The following is a 19,528-nucleotide window of genomic DNA, read 5'->3' on the forward strand; positions in this document are numbered from 1 at the left end:
ATAAAATAAGAATTAAATGATATCACACTTCTGTTTCAGAAATTCTATTACTGTTCTGTAGCTAAGGTTTCTTTCTTTTTTTTTTTTTTTGGAGACAAAGTTTCACTCTTGTCGCCCAGGCTGGAGTGCAAGGCACAATTTCGGCTTACTGCAACCTCCACCTCCCGGGTTCAAGTGATTCTCCTGCCTCAGCCTCCTGAGTAGCTGGGATTACAGGAACCTGCCACCATGCCCAGCTAATTTTGTACTTTTAGTAGAGACGGGGTTTCTCCATGTTGGCCAGATTGGTGTTGAACTCTCAACCTCAGGTGATCTGCGTTGGCCTCCCAAAGTGCTGGGATTACAGGCGTGAGGCACTGTGCCCCACAGTAGCTAACATTTCTAATGCACTTGACCTTTTTATTATTTCAGTTTCAGTAACAAAATATCAGATACGAAAATTGCCAGATGTGCTACAACTAGAGTTAATATTAAGACCAGAGCATCAGATTCAGTTTGACCAAGTCTTTGACAATTATCCTGACCAGGAGAAGACCGCTGATCTTAGAAATAGGTATCAGGCTTTGTAGTCTGCTGGGTTTTGTTTGTGTAGTTTGGTTTTACCTTAACTGTAGATTTACCTTATTGTGTGTGTGTATTATTGCTGTTGGATAATGTGAGCATTATGAACGCATTTACATCTGTGTTCCCTTACTCTCTGTATACCACTTCCTAGAGAGGGAACCATGTGCTGGATTTAGCCAGTCCCGCATTTTTCTATACCTTAAATCAAACTGGGCCATGCATTCACATCTACCCACAGTGAATAGGGGTCCTTTGATTTAGAATAAGTAGAGCTGACTGAATTCTGAACAAACGAATATTTTGTGAGGAACATTATTTTTCATTTTAAATATAAATGCCTAATACCGTGTATTCATTTACCCTTTATATCTCTGTACATGCTTATCTTTTGTTACACCTTAGAAATGACCCACCATCAACGAAAAGAAAGAAAGGCGTAGGCCGGGCGTGGTGGCTCACACCTGTAATCCCAGCAATTTAGAGGGCCGAGGCAGGCAGATCACGAGGTGAGGAGTTCGAGACCAGCCTGGCTAACATAGTGAAATCCCTTCTCTACTAAAAATACAAAAATTAGCCAGATGTGGTGGTGAGCGCCTGCAATCCCAGGTACTCAGGAGGCTGAGGCAGGAGAATTGCTTGAATCTGGGAGGCGGAGGTTGCAGTGAGCCAAGATCGTGCCACTGCACCCTATACCTTAAAATGGTAGATTATTTGTGGCCATTTGAAATTACTGATTTGAAGTTCTTGAAGATGCCGAGCCATGTCTTACTTAGTTATTTTAGAATCTAAAATTGTTGTGTATTTACATTAAAGTTTCTATTCTTTCTCTCCTTTAAACCATGAAAGTGGTAGCTGCGAAGGAGGAGCCAGATATTTGTCATGGCCTGACAAAAATTAACTTGTCTTTTATTTATTTATTTATTTATTTATTTATTTATTTATTTATTTATTTTTGAGACAGAGCCTCACTCTGTCGCCCAGGCTGGAGTGCAGTGGCGCCATCTCGGCTCACTGCAACCTCTGCCTCCTGGGTTCTAGTGATTCCCCTGGCAGCCTCCCAAGTAGCTGGGATTACAGGCACGTGCTGCCACACCCAGATAATTTTTGTATTTTTAGTAGAGATGGGGTTTCACCGTGTTGGCCAGGCTGGTAACTCCTGACCTCAAGTGATCTGCCCACCTCGGCCTTCCAAAGTGCTAGGATTATTGGCATGAATCACCTCAGCTGGCCTAACCTGTCTTTATACTTGGATATGCTCACAATTGGAGTGTTTTCAATACATTGTGTATTCCATAGATTTGTTTTAAGTAAAATCAGGCATTTGAGTTAACTCCTGGGTGTTAAATTACTGATTTATACAGGAAAGTTGGAAAAGGTGGTCAGCAGTTAACACAGGAAGTTCAAGAGTTTATAGTAACTTTGGAATATTATTTGAATTACTGATTTAAAGTGATTTAGTATCTGTTACATATTGTTGAATAAAGTAGAAAGTGTTCTTGGAGTTTTACTTTAGAATATTTAACTGAGTCACTTAATACTCGAGAAAATTTAACTTATTCGTATTGCATATAATACTGTACAACTACATTGGGATGGCATATTTGATTTTTAATATTAGATATTTAATATTTTGAAAATTAAGTGGCAAAGGAGAAGCTAAAACAAGTCGGAAAGGGGTTCCCGTGCCTTCAGTGTGTTAGGAAGCCAGCTGAAGGGGAGTAAGGGGAAGCAGTGGTGTGATGCCAAGTTGTTCACACTGCTATGACTCGGGCAGGGTCTAGGGTATCAACCCCAGACAACCCAGGCCTGGACTGATTGCTTCTGTTGGAAATTGACAGCTCATACTGGGCTCCCTCAGAATGTCGGCACTGCCACTGACTAATTCTGTGACCAGGGCACCTTTTATAGCCTCCATCAGCCTGTTTCCCCAGCTATAAAATGCTGAAAGTAAAACCTAGCTTAAATGGCTTTCTTGAGGAATAGAAAAGAAACACGTATCAACTATCTGGTACACAGTAGGTGCTCAGCAAATGTCCATTCCCTTTCTTTGTTGTACATTCCTCTCTTGAAATTCAGTGCTTTACCAAGGCATTCCCTCTCTGCCGTGACTTGCTTTAATCCACCATCCTGTTCACCGGGCATACAGTTGAGGGAGAAGAATGCAAGGACTGAGGAAAGTTCTGGAACAGAAAAGTCTTTGTTTACAAATAACTTGGGAACCTGCTAGAGGAAAACTTGTATGACTTGAGATCACATTATTTAACGTTCATATGATATTTCCGTTTTTTCCAGTTAGTTCTGTTTAGTAGAGAAAAGTAATTTAGTCTATAAAAAAAGAAGTTAAAATTTTAAAAATTAATCTTCCAGTTTATAAACTGAATTTTAATCTGCCAGTAAGTATATCCAAGTAAATATGTAAATTGATGCATAAAGCAGTTGATTATCAAGTGTGCAAGAAAATGTTACCTATTAACTCTGATATTAATTTCAATCATTAAAAATAGTCATGTAAAGAAAGTTAATTATTTTACAGAATGATTGCTTTATGAAAGGGAAAGTTGTGATTTACCTATGCATTCTTTTATAATTATAATTTGTAATTAAACATTGCAGTGTTTTCTGCCCTTAAAAACAAATGTTGACTTTAACAGCTTGTTTTTAGCATAGTTTTATAGTTTTTCACAACATGGAGTTTTTAAAACTTAATATAAAAGGGAACAAATAAAAATTATGGCAAATTAAGCTAATCTTTTCAATTAGATATTTTGGAAATTAAATTGCTGTAACTGATTTGTTGTATTGTGAAGCAAAACTTCAAGTGAATATTTCTGTTTTCAGTCTCAGTCCTAAAAATGTGGCAGCTTAGCTAAGACGTTTGATTTGCATCAGTGGAATTATTTTTAATTTTTACGTATAATATTTCACTGAAAATTTTTTTTCATAATTTTTGTTGACAGTTTATATTCATTAAAATATATATATATTTTTGGAAAAATACATTCACAGGGAAGAGACATAATAGTTTTAACATTATGGCAGTTACTAAAGATAAGCACTGAATAGGTTTGTTAAGAATAACTATTTCTCAGGTGGAAAAATATTCCATCTTTTCAGGATGTCCTTAGTGTTCTGATGGTGTAATAGTTGGATATTTTAATATTCCCGCCTATCATTGGCCTGGATTCGAATCATGAATGTGGCGGTTGTTAGAAGGGAAACTTGGGACTGTAATGTCCCCCAAATTGGGAAGGCATCGAGAGACCAAAGAATAATTTGGGCAAGTCCAGCTTGATGAATAGGAGTTTACTAGGATTTACATACTGGACTTTTCTAGGCAGCTCTAGAGTCAACCTGCCTCTTATCTCTAAGCTGCTTTTAAGCTTATATTTTGGCTATTTGCCTACTGTGTGTGCACGATGAGACTGTTTTGCTTGATATGTTTTGAGGTATGCCCTGGGATGTTTGGGTTCTCAGGGACACCTGCCCCTCAGCTAGGCATTATGGCCTTGGCTCCCTGCCGAGCCTTCAGGGTTCAAGCAACACACATACACCCTTCAATAACCTGGTGGGGGACATACCACACTACAGTTGTTGATATTGCTAGTTGTGGTTCGGTTTCCCCCTTGAAATGTTGCATTCTGTGAGACAATGGGAGGTAAGTACTACCAATTACATGAATCCAGAGGTCCAGATTAGCCATTAATTTGGGTTAGAATATTATTAATCACCTACCATTTGCAGCGTATCTCTATGCTATTACATAAAGATACACTGGTTCCTGCCCCTAGGCAGCTTGCTATCTAGAAGAGGAGATAGCATTTGTAAAATAACTTATTGAAGTGATTTAGTGATTGTTCAGGAGATGGGAAGAACATTGAAGGAATGTAACAGACTTGTAGTGTTTTTTTCTTAACACATGGTTGGTCTTTGTTCTCTGTTCTTCCCCTTTTCTTTGGGTAAGAAATTTACCATTTTAAGTCTAGAAGAGAAATGAGTGTCCTCTTGCTTGACATTAAATTTGGTTTACTAGTAATATAAATGAAGAAACTCAATACAGATGGTCTCCAGAGTGTAAATGATGAGCGTTTCTGAGGAATAGAAGTTAGTTTTTTGGATTTTGATAGAAATAATGTTGTATATGGACTTAGGAGGCTGAGATGACAGGGTGGCTTGAGATTAGGAGTTCAAGACCAGCCTGAGCAGCATAGTGAGATCCTTTTTCTAAAAAATAGAAAAAAATTATCTGGGTATGGTGGTGCATGCCTATCGTCCTAGCGACTGTGGAGGTTGGGGTGGGAGGATCACTGGAGCCCAGAATTCGATGCTGCAGTGAGCTAGGATTGTGCCATAACACTCCAGCCTGAGTGATAGAGCGAGACCCCCTCTCAAAGGGGGGAAAAATGTTATATGTGATAGATAAGTTCCTAGGCCAGCCTCCAATGGCTCACTTAATCTTTCTACCAGTTACTTATATGAACTTCTGATTTTCCCCCTATGTAATAAACTATATTAGAGGCTAGATCTCGTTCATGACTATACCCTGTAGCATCTACTCATGTGGCTTACAGATCATAGGAACTAGTTATCTTAAATCTTAAATTCTTTTTTGAACAGACTGTACTATAAAATATACATCTCTAAAGGAAAGTAGTTAATTCAATTAACATTTGTTCATTAGAACTGAAGGTGAAGCTAAAAGAACAACCCCCTTGTATTACAAAAACTGCATTCTGTCATGTATGATAAAAAGGAAATGCAAAATGCATAGGGACAATGAATCACCTCTCCCCTGCTCAAGTGGTGTCCGTTAAGTGTGCATCAGAAAGGAATTTTTTGTCAGGGCAGCTGCTGTTGTCCAGCCAAAAGAGACACTTGGATTCTTGAAGGAGCCAGCTTGCTTTTTAAAATAATCTTATTTCTAAAACGGAAATTAGTTGGCAAGGAGGCATTGAAATTTTATGTATTTTATAAAACAGTATCAAATGATTATACTTTAGTGAGGAAAGTAGCACACAAATTTATGTAATAATTTACTCTAATGAAGGTACTGTTTGTGCTATACTTGCATGAGTCTAAAGAATGATTTTGTTTCTAGTTAAGTACAAGAATAGCAAAATATGGAAACTTAAATTTAGCAGTTGTTCACTGTTGTTATATTACCATTCCAAATAATGCTGGAAATATAGTTGGCATTCAGTAATTTTTTTATTGACTGATTGAATGAGTTATTCTGTTCCATGATTCCCATGTCTTGTTCCCCACTAAATTCTTACACTGCTACAAAGGATATAGTCATAGGCCCTACTGGTTATCCTAGAGTTGACAGGCAGTATAGCTTAACAGAAAGAGTGTTGGTGTTGTGTAGAACTGGATTCAAATTCCGATTCTGCCGCACTAACGTTTCCCCAACTGTAAAGGTTAGTACATACATCTCCAGGATTAAATGAGGTCATCTGAGAAAAGTGTGAGGCACAGTGCCTGGAACATAGTACACATTTAATAAATCTTTGCAACTATTAGCAAGTGTAAAAACATGATGATCCTAATGATGATAGAAAAGACATAGGTCGGTCAATGTCCACCAAATGAAAGGTAACTGAGATAGTTATTTTATTGATGTGATTGCTCTGTAAATGTGGCTAACAATTGTGATAGTTACTCAGTATCAGATGATCTAGGCCAAAATACTTAATATCTACCAGTCAGTATGTGGTTAGACACATCTCTGCACATAAAGGCTCATAGAAACAGATTCAGAAAAAGCAAATAGATAAAATAAGGCTTACCCGGGTGGAAGAGTAAACGAGCTAGCTGTTGACATGCTTTAGTGGGCTTGACGAAAGTGTGTAAACAGGTAGGCTGGAGGATAAATCATAATCATATGCAATGTATACCTCTAGCCCAGAAAGATAAAAAATGTTTGAAAAATTAATTAAGGACCAACAATTAGGGAAAAAAGTAGCCAAGGGATGGATATTGATATTCATTTTCCTTTTACAACTTTATTAAGTTATTTGTGTGCAACAAACTGCACACATTTAAAGTATGTAACTCGACTAGTTTTAACAAATAGAGACACCCATGAAACTGCCACTTTCAACTGTGAACATTTTCATAACCCTTAAAAGTTTCCTTATATCCTTTTACAGTACACACACACACACACACACACACACAGACACACAATGCAGGCAACCATTGATCTGCTTTCTGTTAAAATAGATTAGGTTGCATCTCTTAGAATTGTACATAAATGAAATCACACAGTATGTACTCTTTTGCGTCTGGCTTCTTTCACTCAGCTAATGATTTGAGATTCATCCATGTTGTTCCATGTACTAGTAATGCATTTTTATTACTGAATAGTATACAGTTGTATGGCTGTATTACTTTTTTTTTTTTTTGAGACGGAGTCTCGCTCTGTAGCTCAGGCTGGGGTGCAGTGGCGCGATCTCGGCTTACTGCAACCTCCGCCTCCTGGGTCCTGGTTGAAGCATTTCTCCTGCCTCAGTCTCCGAGTAGCTGGGATTACAGGCGCATGCCACCATGCCCAGCTAATTTTTGTATGTTTAGTAGAGACGGGGTTTCGCCATGTTGGTCAGACTGTTCTTGAGCTTTTGACCTCATGATCCGCCCGCCTCGGCCTCCCAAAGTGCTGAGATTACAGCTGTGAGCCACTGCACCCTGCTGATGTATTACATTTTTGTACCTATTCACCTGTTAGTGGATATTTGGATTGTTTCCCAAATTACAACCCACATTTGGCTATTACAGAGACAGCTGCCATGAACTTTCATGTACGAGTCTTTGTATGGACATGTATTATCTCTTGGGTAAATATCCAGGAATGAAATAACTATGATGAATAATAGATGTATTTTTAACTTTTTAAGAAGCCATCAAGCTGTTTTCCAAGATGTTTGTACCATTTTATGTTCCCAGCAGCAGTAACTGGTGGGAATATGGCTCATTCTCAGAAGATGATCTGAAATTTCAAAAGTAAAAAAGTTATTGAAACGTAATGTGACGGTGGTAATTAGCCAACTCATAGGGTTGATTTTGAGGATTAAATGTACTAATGCATAAAAAACATTTAAGCAAAGAGGAAGTACTCAGTATTCATTAGCAGTTCTACTGTTATTATTCTGTTGATCTAACTTCTTTGGTTGTGAACAGTAGTACATTAGTGACTAATTTTGATAGAGTAAAAAATAAACAGCCTAGATTTTAAAAATCAAAGTCACATATTGTATAAAAATATTCATATTCATAAAAATACCTTTAAACAAAATACAAATTTATTTATTTTTTTCCAGTAGAAGGGGTAGTGATTACCTGACATTGTGGTAAAACCAAAGTTAAGCTTGCCATTATTATAGTTGTAGTATATGTGTGTGTGTGTGTATGTATGTATGTATTTTGAGACAGAGTCTCGCTCTGTCACCCAGGCCGGAGTGCAGTGGCCTGATCTTGGCTTACTGTAACCTCTGCCTCCTGGGTTCAAGCAATTCTCCTGCCTCAGCCTCCCAAGAAGCTGGGATTACAGGTGTGCACCGCTGTGCCCAGCTAATGTTTTGTATTTTTAGTAGAGATGGGGTTTCACCATGTTGGTCAGGCTGGTATTGAACTCCTGATCTCCCCACCTTGGCTTCCCAAAGTGCTGGGATTACAGGTGTGAGCCACTGTGCCCAGCCTAGTTATAATCTTTACTATAATTTTTGTTGCTGTTATCTCTCAGTGAGTAACTTTTTATTATATACTGTAATTATGAGGGTCAAGTTATGAAAAATACACGATCAATCCAGGATTGGTTATAACATTTTTAAAAAAGATATTTACATTGACTTGTTCTTATTTAAAATGTCTTATTGTACAGACACATCACCTTCACTTTGGGATATGGAATTTGATAAGCAGTTAGCCACAGAATATGAACAACCCCTTTAAAATGAGATTGCAGTGCTGATCCAGTGGACAAAAGAGGGGAAACTGAGAGTTCCCAATTGACAATTAAGCAGGTAAGTGTTAATTGCCGGGGTTTATAAAATTCATTGATTGAGATTATTTCTGCCAGATATTCACTTTTAGAGTGTAGATACTTAGATGAATTTCAAAACACCGTGTAGATATCTTCACGGTGTCCTAAAGACAGTAAGTTGCAGCAGAATGCATGCAATATAATAGAATTTTATAAAATTCGAAAACCAAAGTTTGAAAATACTTTGTTAGCTCTAAAGGTGATAAAACTATAAAGAAAATGATCAACATAACACGGTATTTCAGGAAGGCAGAGTAATTGAAGAGGGACACCCAGGGGCTTCGATAGTACTATCGTTCTGTTCCTCAAGTTGGATGGCAGGTTCACAGGTGGTCATTTCATCATGCTTTTATGTTATTATATGCTGTATATATTATACTATAATATGTGTTATCCGTATTGTAATTATACATGATATTCTTTTGTTTGTAACAATGTTTCATAATATTTTCAGGAATGAATGGAAATGGCACATAACGAAGATATGCAGTGCCTAGCCATCAGTAGAGTCCCAGCATTATCAGATTCCAGGATAATTCTTATACAAAAACAAGCAAACAAAAGACATGTTATTTAGAGTAAAAAGACCATTCATATTCTAATAAACTAAGACAATCAAATAGGGAATCCCTCTTTTAAGGATGGTATTTGTTATATGCTTGGAAGTGTTTTGAAGTAGAAATTTGTTGTAAATAAATCTCCTTATTAATAGGAAAGTATAAGCTTCCTTTTGATGTCCATTATCCCTACCAAGAAATTAAAAATTCTGGAGGTTAGTATGGCTTATGAACTCACTTACTTGCTTATTAATGACATGTGGATTTACCCTCTTAGGGGATGACCATGGGTATTTTAAAAGATAAGAAATTTGCTGAGAATTTCTTAAATTTTTCTGATTTTTACTAGCCAGTGAGGACCTTGTCCCTTTTTTGCAGGTAGCTTTGAAAGATGATGATACCTCCACAGTTGAGACCATGTTGTTAAAACATCCTTTATTTAACTATTTACACATTTGGTTGTAAAGAATGTATTATCCTTAGATTCTTGGTTCTAAAGAATGTATTATCTTAAGATTTTTGTGTTATTACTATTCTTAAAATTGCTCTAAAACTTGCTGAGGTAATCAGCTTTACATTCTGTAAAAACAGATAACGAAACCCTCTTAATCCTAAAGGTGCTTTTAAAGTTCATGCATTTATACATGTATGCAAATTGGCTATTAAATTGGGAAGATTTTATTCTAAGTAACCAAATCTTAAGGAGCTAAAGCAAACCTGCTTTGTAAAATGTATTAATTCTAGGACTAAGCAATTTCTGAAAACAGACTGATTTACTGTGCCGCTTAATATTTCCTCAAACCAGAATACAAGCGATGGTGGCAGAGGGAGGAAGTAACTCACACCAGGAAGAACAAACAGCTGCTGGAATATACTTGTGGTTTAGAGCTTCTTTTAAAAATCCTGTCAGCTGCAAAGAAAGGAAGGACTAATATTTTCCATGATGCCAGTAACATCTTTATAAAGATGCTTCTTTTGAATGTGGTACAGAAAGTTGGAAAACACTTAGGCATGGTATCTGGCATAGTGCTCCTTAGGGAGCACTTCATATACAGACGGTCTGGGGCTTAGGATGGTTTGATTTAAAATTTTTTGACTTTATGATGGTTCCTAAGGTGATGCACATTCAGTAGAAAGCGAGCTTTGAGTCCCCATACAACTATCCTGTTTTTCATGTTTAGGACATTGTTCCCATAAATTACATGAGGTATTCAACCCTCTATAATAAAAAATAATTTATGTTAGATGATTTTGCTCAAATGTAGGTTAGTGTAAGTCTTCTGAGTACGTTTAAGGTAGGTTAGTCTAAGCTCTGATGCTCAGTAGGTTAGGTGTATTGAAGGCATTTTGACTTACGATAATTTCCCCTCCCAATAAACCCATTGTAAGTCGAGAAGCACCTGTAGAGGTCTACCTTTACCAGTTTCAACTGTGACAAATTTAATGGAACCTGTATTGCTTTTAAATTGGAGAGCAGCAGCAGGTCTGAAATAAATACTGCAGTTAGCTTTGTGTTCTTCACTATTTATTGAACAGTTCAGAGGGCAAGGAAGCAAAGAGAAGCACTCTTGAGTGTGTCTTTGCTTGCCAACTCCTGGCCTTCCTTTATTTTTCTCTCGTTTTTTGTGTACTCTTTTTGTTGACCCTGTCTCAAAAAAAAAAAAAAATAAATAAAAATAAAAATATCCCTTGGGAATACGTAGTATTTGTATATGGAAAACCTCAATGCCTTTCTTGCTACCTGTAGGATAAAGTCCAGAATCCTTAGCTTAACATTCAAATTTCTCCATCAAACTGGGTTCCTAGGCCAACTATTTCAGAGTTAATGTTGTTCTTGTTTTTTTTGTTTGTTTTTGTTTGTTTGTTTTGAGATAGTGTCTCGCTCTGTTACCCAGTCTGGAGTGCAGTGGCACAATCTTGGCTGACAGCAACTGTCACCTCCCAGGGCTCAAGCAGGCCTCTCATTTCAGCCTCCCGAGTTGCTGGGACCACAGGCCTGCACCATACCTGGCTAATAGATGTGTGTATTTTTTGTAGAAAGGGGTTTTCACCATGTTTCCCTGTCTGGTGTCCAACTCCTGGGCTCAAGGGATCCACCCCTCCTTGGCTTCCCAAAGTGGTAGGATTACAGGCGTGAGCCATTGCACCCAGCTGATGTTTTTCTTAAAATGCGAATTCTTTGGTTCCACCCCATACCTACTGAATTTGTATCTCATGGGAAAGCTGTACAGTTTGTATTTTTAACTAGTATTGTTTATTTCTTGCTACTCAGAGTGGTCCCAAATTAGCATCAGCATCACTGGAAACATTTTAGAAAAATAGAACTCCAGACCCTGCTCCAGACCTAATGAATCAGAATAATATAGACATTCAAGTTTGAAAAGCACTAGGTAATCTTAATGTACACTTGGAAGTTTAAGAATAACTGATCTGGCCCCAACCTATCATTTTAAGTTTGTCCTTCAGTGTTGCTCTACATTTATTCATTTAACCAACATGTATTGGGTAAGGTATCAAGGATGGCTCCACATAGTCATGGAACTTGTAGTACAAAGTTGACAGAATATAACGTCTGCCCTCCAGAGACACACTGCGGTTAACCAGTGAGGTTGCTTACTGCTGCGTGTGACCAGCCAGTGACTCTCACCATCCATTTAGACAAAAGGGATCAGTATTTTGGGCACAGCCATAACCCATTCATAGTACATTAGCTGGGGAGCTCTGCCTTATGTCCTGGTATTTCTTAAGATTCCATTCTTGGCTCTCTTCCCACTGCAAATGCTCCTTTGAGAATCTCATCTACTTCCATGACTCAGTCACATCTGATATCCACATCCAATCAATCATGCAGCCCAGGTAATTTATCTCCTCAAAAGCTTTTAATGTGTCATTCATCTTCATGTTTCTACCTTAGTTTAAGTTACCATCATTTCTTACCAGGAATATGCAAACTTCTGAACAGAGTTTACAAGGACCAGCATGATCTGTCCGTATATTACATCTTGACACTCTGTAGCCCTAACATAATCTAGTCATCAACTCCTGAATAGGACATGGCTCTCAGTACTTGGCCTCTCCACACCAAATCATTGAGTCAAGATTGTTTATTAAGGAAGGACCTGTGATGCTATTGTCACTGTCCTTAACCTGTAAACTTTGCCTTCCTCACTTTCCATTTATTCTTTAACCCTCTGTAGTGTTGCATTTGACCCATTACCCTGAAGTTGTTGTTGCAAAGGTCACTAAGAGTAACCAGTTTCCATATTGCTGAATCCCATCCTTCCTTCTCTTCCTGGACCTCTTGATCAATTGATAACCTTTCATAACTCACTTTTCTTCTAAACCCTCTATTGCCTTCAGTTTTGCCCAATCTGAAGTGCCCAACTCTCCTATCCTCCTGCTTCTGTAATATTTTCCCCCTTTTACCATGTAAAAAATAATTTCCTAATGTTCCCTTTGGGTTGCTCCAGAGACTTTTTCAAAGATTGGAGTTCCCCCAAGTTTTGTCTAAAGGTCACTGTTCTTATTCTCTGTTTTCAACTTGTCCGCTTCCAATCTGTTCTCCCCAATGCAACAGGAGTGTCGGTCTAATTATGTCAAGCCTTCAGTGGTTTTTTTAGTCTTTTCAAATGGAGTTGAGGCCCTATATGGTCTCACCTCTTCTTTATTTCACCAGCCTTATGATCAAATTCTACACTCCCAGACATAATAGCAATTAGAATAAGAATGCTTTCAATTGCAAGAAGCAAACAGAAAAACCTAACTGAAAATTATTAAATAATACAAAACAAAAAGTCAGGAGTTTGGAGGCTTCTGGGTTGGTTAACTCAGGAGCTCAGTGGTAACACTGAGGAACCAGGTTTCTCCATCCTTCTGCTTTCACTTTCCTTGGGATATTGGTTTGGTCTTCCAGGATGGCTACTGCTAAAGGTAGCTGCAGTAATTTATTCTATGTTTCTGTTTATCAATAAGGAGACCTTTCCCAGAATCCCTGAGCAGATATCTCATGCATGGCCTAAATGGCTAGATTAGTTATATACCCCTTCGTAAACCATATTGTTGGCCATAATGGCCACTGTGGGGTTGGGGATCCCAATAGTGTGGATTGTGGGATTACCACAAATGACTTAGTCATGTGCTGGAGAAACAAAATTTGGGCTCCACAGCAAGGAAGAAGGGAGGAGAAGTGAAGTATCCTACTGTTAGGTATACTTGTCCTTTCTCTACATACACTGAAAAAGGTTCATGCCCATATGAAAAATGTATTTGTTTCCCAAAGAGAATCAACCAGAATCTCATCCAGATACTCTGTCCAGCTTCATGTCTAAGATCTCTGGTGGAATACACAGGCTGCTTTTTCAACTGGTGGCTGTGGCTCTCTGGTGTTCTGTCCTCAACAGCCACATCTAATATGAGCACTGGGAAGAAGACTCTTTCTAAGGCTGCTCAGCTTTAGAGTACATTTCTTGATTGTGTGACCTTGGTGTCCTGTCTCAGAGTCACTAGTTTCCTAGCCCGAAACAGTTGGGTCTCTGCCCTCCATCCTGCCTTTTCCACTCGGCCAGTTACACACCATTCCAGGTCTGTTTGGTAGTACTCCACTTCCAAATGCCAAATTGTCTGTCAGTTTGGATTTTTAGTCATAAGCAACAGAGATGGATTCTGGTTTTCAGCATAAGATAAATTATATTAGAAGAATATTGTGCTGCTCGCAGAATGGCCAAAAGGACTAGAGAATCAGCATCAGTCTGAGCCACACAGCTGGGAATAAATCCTGGAACTATACTGCATAACTGGTTGGGTGAGGAGATTGTAGCCGCTGTTGCCAAGCACTGGCACACTGTGCTTTGTAATACTATCTGCTGCTTTGGGAATTTAATCTTGACACATGTGCTACTGCATCTGGAGGATACACTAAGGTCCTTCCTTGATTTATTGTTGTTAACTAGCTACCAATTTTAAAGTATGTGCAAGTTCAACTTAAGTCATTTGCATTTTCAGCTTTTATAAAGGGAGACTGGCTTAGTGGGAAGATTCAAGGAATTCCCCAAACATAAGAAAGAGCTGAATTCTAAATAACCCAAAAGAAAGACCTACTTAAGGACAAATCCAGGTTTTGTGGGGCCAAAATTTACACAATTTGGTGGGGTTGTGGGAGTGGGGAGGGGATTTATTTAGGAAAAATACATACAAAATTACATTAACAAATTAGATAGAGGGTTTGAAGGGGCTTTTGCAAATAAACATCCCTGAAGCTGTATTTCCCAAATCACTGGGCTACCTCTGCTTTCCAGCCCACTCTCCTCAGCAGTTTATCTCATGCTGGTTAACTCCTATATGTTCTTCAGGCTTCGGCTGAGACATTACTTCCTCTGAGCTTTCAGAATGTTCTGACTGCTCTCACCCATTTACTCTCTCCCATTTAGACATATATGACACTGCAATAACTGCCTGTTGATATGTGTGATTCCAACACTAGATTGTTAAGCACCAAGATTGCAGTCATTTTAGTATCCCTAATACCTCACGTAATATCTATAGATAGTAGGGATTCAATATTTATTAAGTGAAAAAACTAAATTTTCTTCTTGCCTTTTTTTTTTTCTTTTTTGACACAGGGTCTCGCTATGTTGCCCAGGTTGGAGTGCAGTGGCATAGTAACAGTTCACTGCAGCCTCGACCTGGGCTCAAGCAGTCCTCCCACCTCAGCCTCAGGAGTAGTTGGGACTGCAGGCATGCACCACCACATCTGGCTAATGTATTTTGTAGAGACAGTGTTTTACCGTATTGCCCAGGCTGGTCATGAACTCCTAGACTCAAAGGATGCTCCTGCTTTGGCCTCCCAAAGTGATGGGATTACAGGTGTGAGCCACTATGCCTGGCCTCCTTGTGCTAATGTTCTCATGTTACTTACCACCATCCATATGCTTATGACTATCAACTCTTATCTACAGCGCTAAATGTGTTTTAAAAAATAGCTTTAGGCTGGGCGTGGTGGCTCACACCTGTAATCCCAGCACTTTGGGAGGCTGAGGTGGATGGATCACGAGGTCAGGAAATTGAGACCATCCTGGCTACAGTGAAACCCCATCTCTATTAAAAACACAAAAAATTAGCTGGGCGTGGTGGTGGGCGCCTATAGTCCCAGCTACTTGGGAGACTGAGGCAGGAGAATGGCGTGAACCCGGGAGGTGGAGCTTGCAGTGAGCTGAGATCTCACCACTGCACTCCAGCCTGGGCGACAGAGTGAGACTCCATCTCAAAAAAAAAAAAAAAAGCTTATAGGGCTATAATTGACATAAAGCAAACCACACACATTATTTAAAGTGTACATTTTGAAGTGTTACATATGTATACACTCGTAAAACCATCACCATAATCAAGATAGTGAACATACCTATTACCCCAATATGTTTCTTAATGCCCCTTTTATTCTTAAAATTCCACCCTGCTCTCCAATCCCCACCCCCGCCCAGTAAACCACTGATCTGTTGTCTGTCATACAGATGAATTTTAAAATTTTTCATATAAAAATTTTATATAAATGGAATCATACAAAGTGTACTATTTTTGTCTGGTTTCTTTCACTTAGCATAATTTTGAGATTCGTCCATGTGGTAGTGTGTAGCAATACTTCATTCCTTTTATTGCTGAGCAGTATTCCATTGTATGGCTATACTGGCTATACTACTGTTGTTTTTTGTTTGTTTGTTTTGAGACAGAGTGATCAGGCGTGATCCTGGCTCACTGCAACCTCTGCCTCCTGGGTTCAAGCGATTCTCCTGCCTCAGCCTCCCGAGTAGCTGGGACTATAGGTGCACGCCACATTATTTTTAGACGAGACAGAGTTGACCAGACTAGTCTCGAACTCCTGATCTCGGGTGATCCACCTGCCTCGGCCTCCCAAAGTGTAGGATTACAGGCATGAGTCACTGTGCCCGGCCAGCTGTACTACTGTTTATCCATTCACCTGTTGATGTACATTTGGGTTGTTTCCAGTTTTCAACTGTTAACCATTAAAACTGCTATAAACAGACATTCCTGTACAAACATTGCATGAACATGTTACTTCATATCTCTTGGGTGCTAATTGTGTAGCAGTGGTCTAAGTCATTTTATGGTTGTGCCTTTTTATATTCCTACCAGTGGTGTACGAGTCTTCCGGTTGCTCTACATCCTTGCCAACATGGTCAGTCTTTCTCATTTTAGCCATTTAAATAGGTGTGTAGTGGTATATGGTTGTGGTTTTAATTTCTATTTCCCTATTGACTTACAGTTTCTAAGTTTTGAGAGATCTTCAGATATTCTGGATGCAGACTCTTCATCAGAGATGTGATTGCAAATATTTTCATAGTGTAGAATCTCTTAAATTTTGGTGAAGTCTAATTTACAAATTTCTTCTTTTATGGATCATGCTTTTGGTGTGCTAAGAAATCTTTGTCTAACCCAAGATCACAAAGATTTTCTTCTTCTAGAAGTTTTATAGGACTTGTAGCCCTATAATCCATTTTGAGTGAATTGTTGTACATGGTACAAGATATACATTGAAACTCACTTTTTGGCACATGTATATCCAATCTGTTCTCCTTTTCAACTCTTTTTTCTCCACTGAATTACCTTTGGACCTATGTTAAAAATCAGTTGTCTACATATGGTTTGGGTCTGTTTATGGATTCTCTGTTGCATTAATCTGTCTATTTTTGTGCCAATACCACAAGGTTGACAAGTCTTGAAATCAAGTAATGTTATCTCTCCAACTTTGTTATTTTTCAAAGCTGATTTGGCTATTCTAAGTCCTTTGCATTTTCATTTGAATTTTTTCCCCCATTTGAATTTTAGAATCAGTTTGTCAGCTTCTAAAAGGGAAAAGCTCTGGGATTTTTGAATGTATTTTATTTCAGAGATGGGGTCTCTATTGTCTAGGCTGGTCTTGAACTCCTTGCCTCCAAGCGATTCTCCTGCCTCAGCCCCAACAAGAGCTGAGATTAGGCATGAGCCACCATGCCCAACTAGGGATTTTGATTAGGATCATGTTGAGTCTATAGGTCAATCTTGGAAGAACTGAGATCTCAACAATATTGAGTCTTCTTGACTCATGAATTTGGAGGAGCTCTCCATTTGTTAGTTTTCTTTAATTTCTCTCGGCAATGTTGTTTTTTTTTTCTTTTTCTTTTTTTTCTTTTTTTTGAGACAGAGTCTTGCTCCATTGCCCAGGCTGAAGTGCAATGGCCCGATCTTGGCTAACTGCAACCTCCGCCTCCCGGGTTCAAGCAATTCTTCTGCCTCAGCCTCCCAAGTAGTGGAATTACAAGCACCCGCCACCACAACCAGCTAATTTGTTTTGTGTTTTTAGTAGAGATAGGGTTTTGCCATGTTGGCCAGCCTGGTCTCAAACTCCTGACCTCAGGTGATCCACCCACCTTGGCCTCCCAAAGTGCCAGGATTACAGATGTGAGCCATCATGCCTGGCTGCAATATTTTTTAGTTTTCAGTGCACATCTTGCATATCTTTTGTCAGATTTTTTTCAGTATTTAATATTTTGATGTTACTATAAATGTCATGGCTTTTAGCATTTTAAATTTTGATTATTACTGAGTTTGTTTTAAATCTTTTTTCTATTGAAGTATAAACGTTGTAAAGTGCACAAATCTTTTTAAAATTTTCTTTTTAAAAAAATTCTCTTTGGGAAAGCTTTATTGTGAAAAAGACACAAATAAGAGATTTTGTTAGATTCAGTTTGAAATTATCAAGTATAATACACTTAAGGATGGCTTCAGTGTTAGACTGGGAAGGTTTTCTCTTTTAAATGAAAAGGATCCTTTTCCTAGGAAGATGTTAAGTAACACAGTATAGATGACTATTTTCACTCTTCAGTTTGAAGACGAATTATCCTTCAATAAATGCCCACTTAATCCAGCATGGTTACTCCTCCCCTTCTTTAAATTACCAAAGCTAAGTACATTGGCATATTTAGTTATGTCATTTGCATATGAAAACATTTTTTTAAAACTTTTTTTTTTGAGAGAAGTCTCACTCTTGTCTCCCAGGCTTGAGTGCAATGGCTCAATCTCAGCTCACTGCAACCTCTGCTTCCTGGGTTCAAATGATTCTCCTGCCTCTGCCTCCCAAGTAGCTGGGATTAAGGCGCCTGCCACCATGGCCCCACTAATTTTTGTATTTTTTAGTAGAGACGGGGTTTCACCAAGTTGGCCAGGCTGGTCTCGAACTCCTGACCTCAGGTGATCTGCCAGCCTCGGCCTCCCAAAGTGCTGGGATTACAGGCATGAGCCACCATGCCCAGCCGAAAAATTTTATTAATAACTTCTTAAGCATTTGTCTCTCCTTCCTCCCAAGATTTCAATAAACTGATGCCAGGAATTTATGGAGAAAATTATAAAAACTTTTCTAAAGGATAGATATGAGTAACTGAATGAAGCAAGCAATTACATTCATGGATTGGAAGAGGCAATACAAGGGAAAGATATCATTTCTCCTCAAACGAATCTGCAAAATCAAAGTGAACAATTTGTTGTTGTTAAGAGACTCACACTGTTATGTAGGCTGGAGTGCAGTAACACGATAAGAGTCTCAACCTCCTGGGCTCAAGTGATCCTCCTGCTTTAGCCTCTCAAGTAGCTGAGGCACGCACAACCATCCGTGGCTAATGCTTTTTATTTATTTTTTGTAGAGATGAGATCTCACCACCTTGCCTGGGCTGGTCTTGAACTCCAGGGCTCAAGTGATTTTTCTGCTTTGGCTTCCCAAAGTGTTGGGATTATAGGCGTGAGCGTGTACCCAGCCTGCATAAATCTTGTGCATAACTTGATAAAATTTTATGTTTGAATACACTGCTGTGATTACCAGCCAGATCAAGCTATGTAACATTTCCTGCATCCAAGATTTCTTCATGCTCCTTTTCCCCACCCTCCCTGACAACCAGGAGGTTCCCTTATGATACCTCTCATCTAAGTGGAATCAATCATGATGTACTCTGTCTGGCTTTTTTTTACCACAACTTATGTATATAAGGTTCATCCATATCGTTGTGTGTAGTAGTCGTTCATTGTTACTCATTGCTATGTAATATTTTTTCTCCTATTTAAGGACATTTAGATTATTTCCAGTTTTTGCTACCTTGGGTAATGCTGCAATGAATATTCTTCTACATGATCATAAATAATAAATACTCGGGTATATGCCCAGTGGTAGAATTATTGGGTTATGGTCTATGTATAACTAGCTTTAGTAGAGTATCTGATACAGTTTGGATATGTGTCCCCATCCAAATCACATGTCAAATTGTAGTCCCCAATGTCGGAGGTGGGGCCTGGTGGGAGGTAACTGGATCATAGGGGTGGGTTTCTCATG

At 38.7% G+C, this 19,528-nt stretch overlaps 1 long non-coding RNA gene across 1 annotated transcript; it reads left to right on the top strand.

The window, feature by feature from the left end:
* Positions 1 to 314: 314 nt before the first annotated feature.
* On the top strand, positions 315 to 19,371 carry LOC140708576 (uncharacterized). The gene is made up of 3 exons (XR_012092590.1): positions 315 to 553; positions 967 to 1,070; positions 8,441 to 19,371. It is a non-coding gene; the product is annotated as an uncharacterized lncRNA (long non-coding RNA).
* Positions 19,372 to 19,528: the final 157 nt, after the last annotated feature.

The sequence above is a fragment of the Chlorocebus sabaeus genome, chromosome 3 (genome assembly GCF_047675955.1).
Source record: "Chlorocebus sabaeus isolate Y175 chromosome 3, mChlSab1.0.hap1, whole genome shotgun sequence".
Classification (NCBI taxonomy): Eukaryota; Metazoa; Chordata; class Mammalia; order Primates; family Cercopithecidae; genus Chlorocebus; species Chlorocebus sabaeus.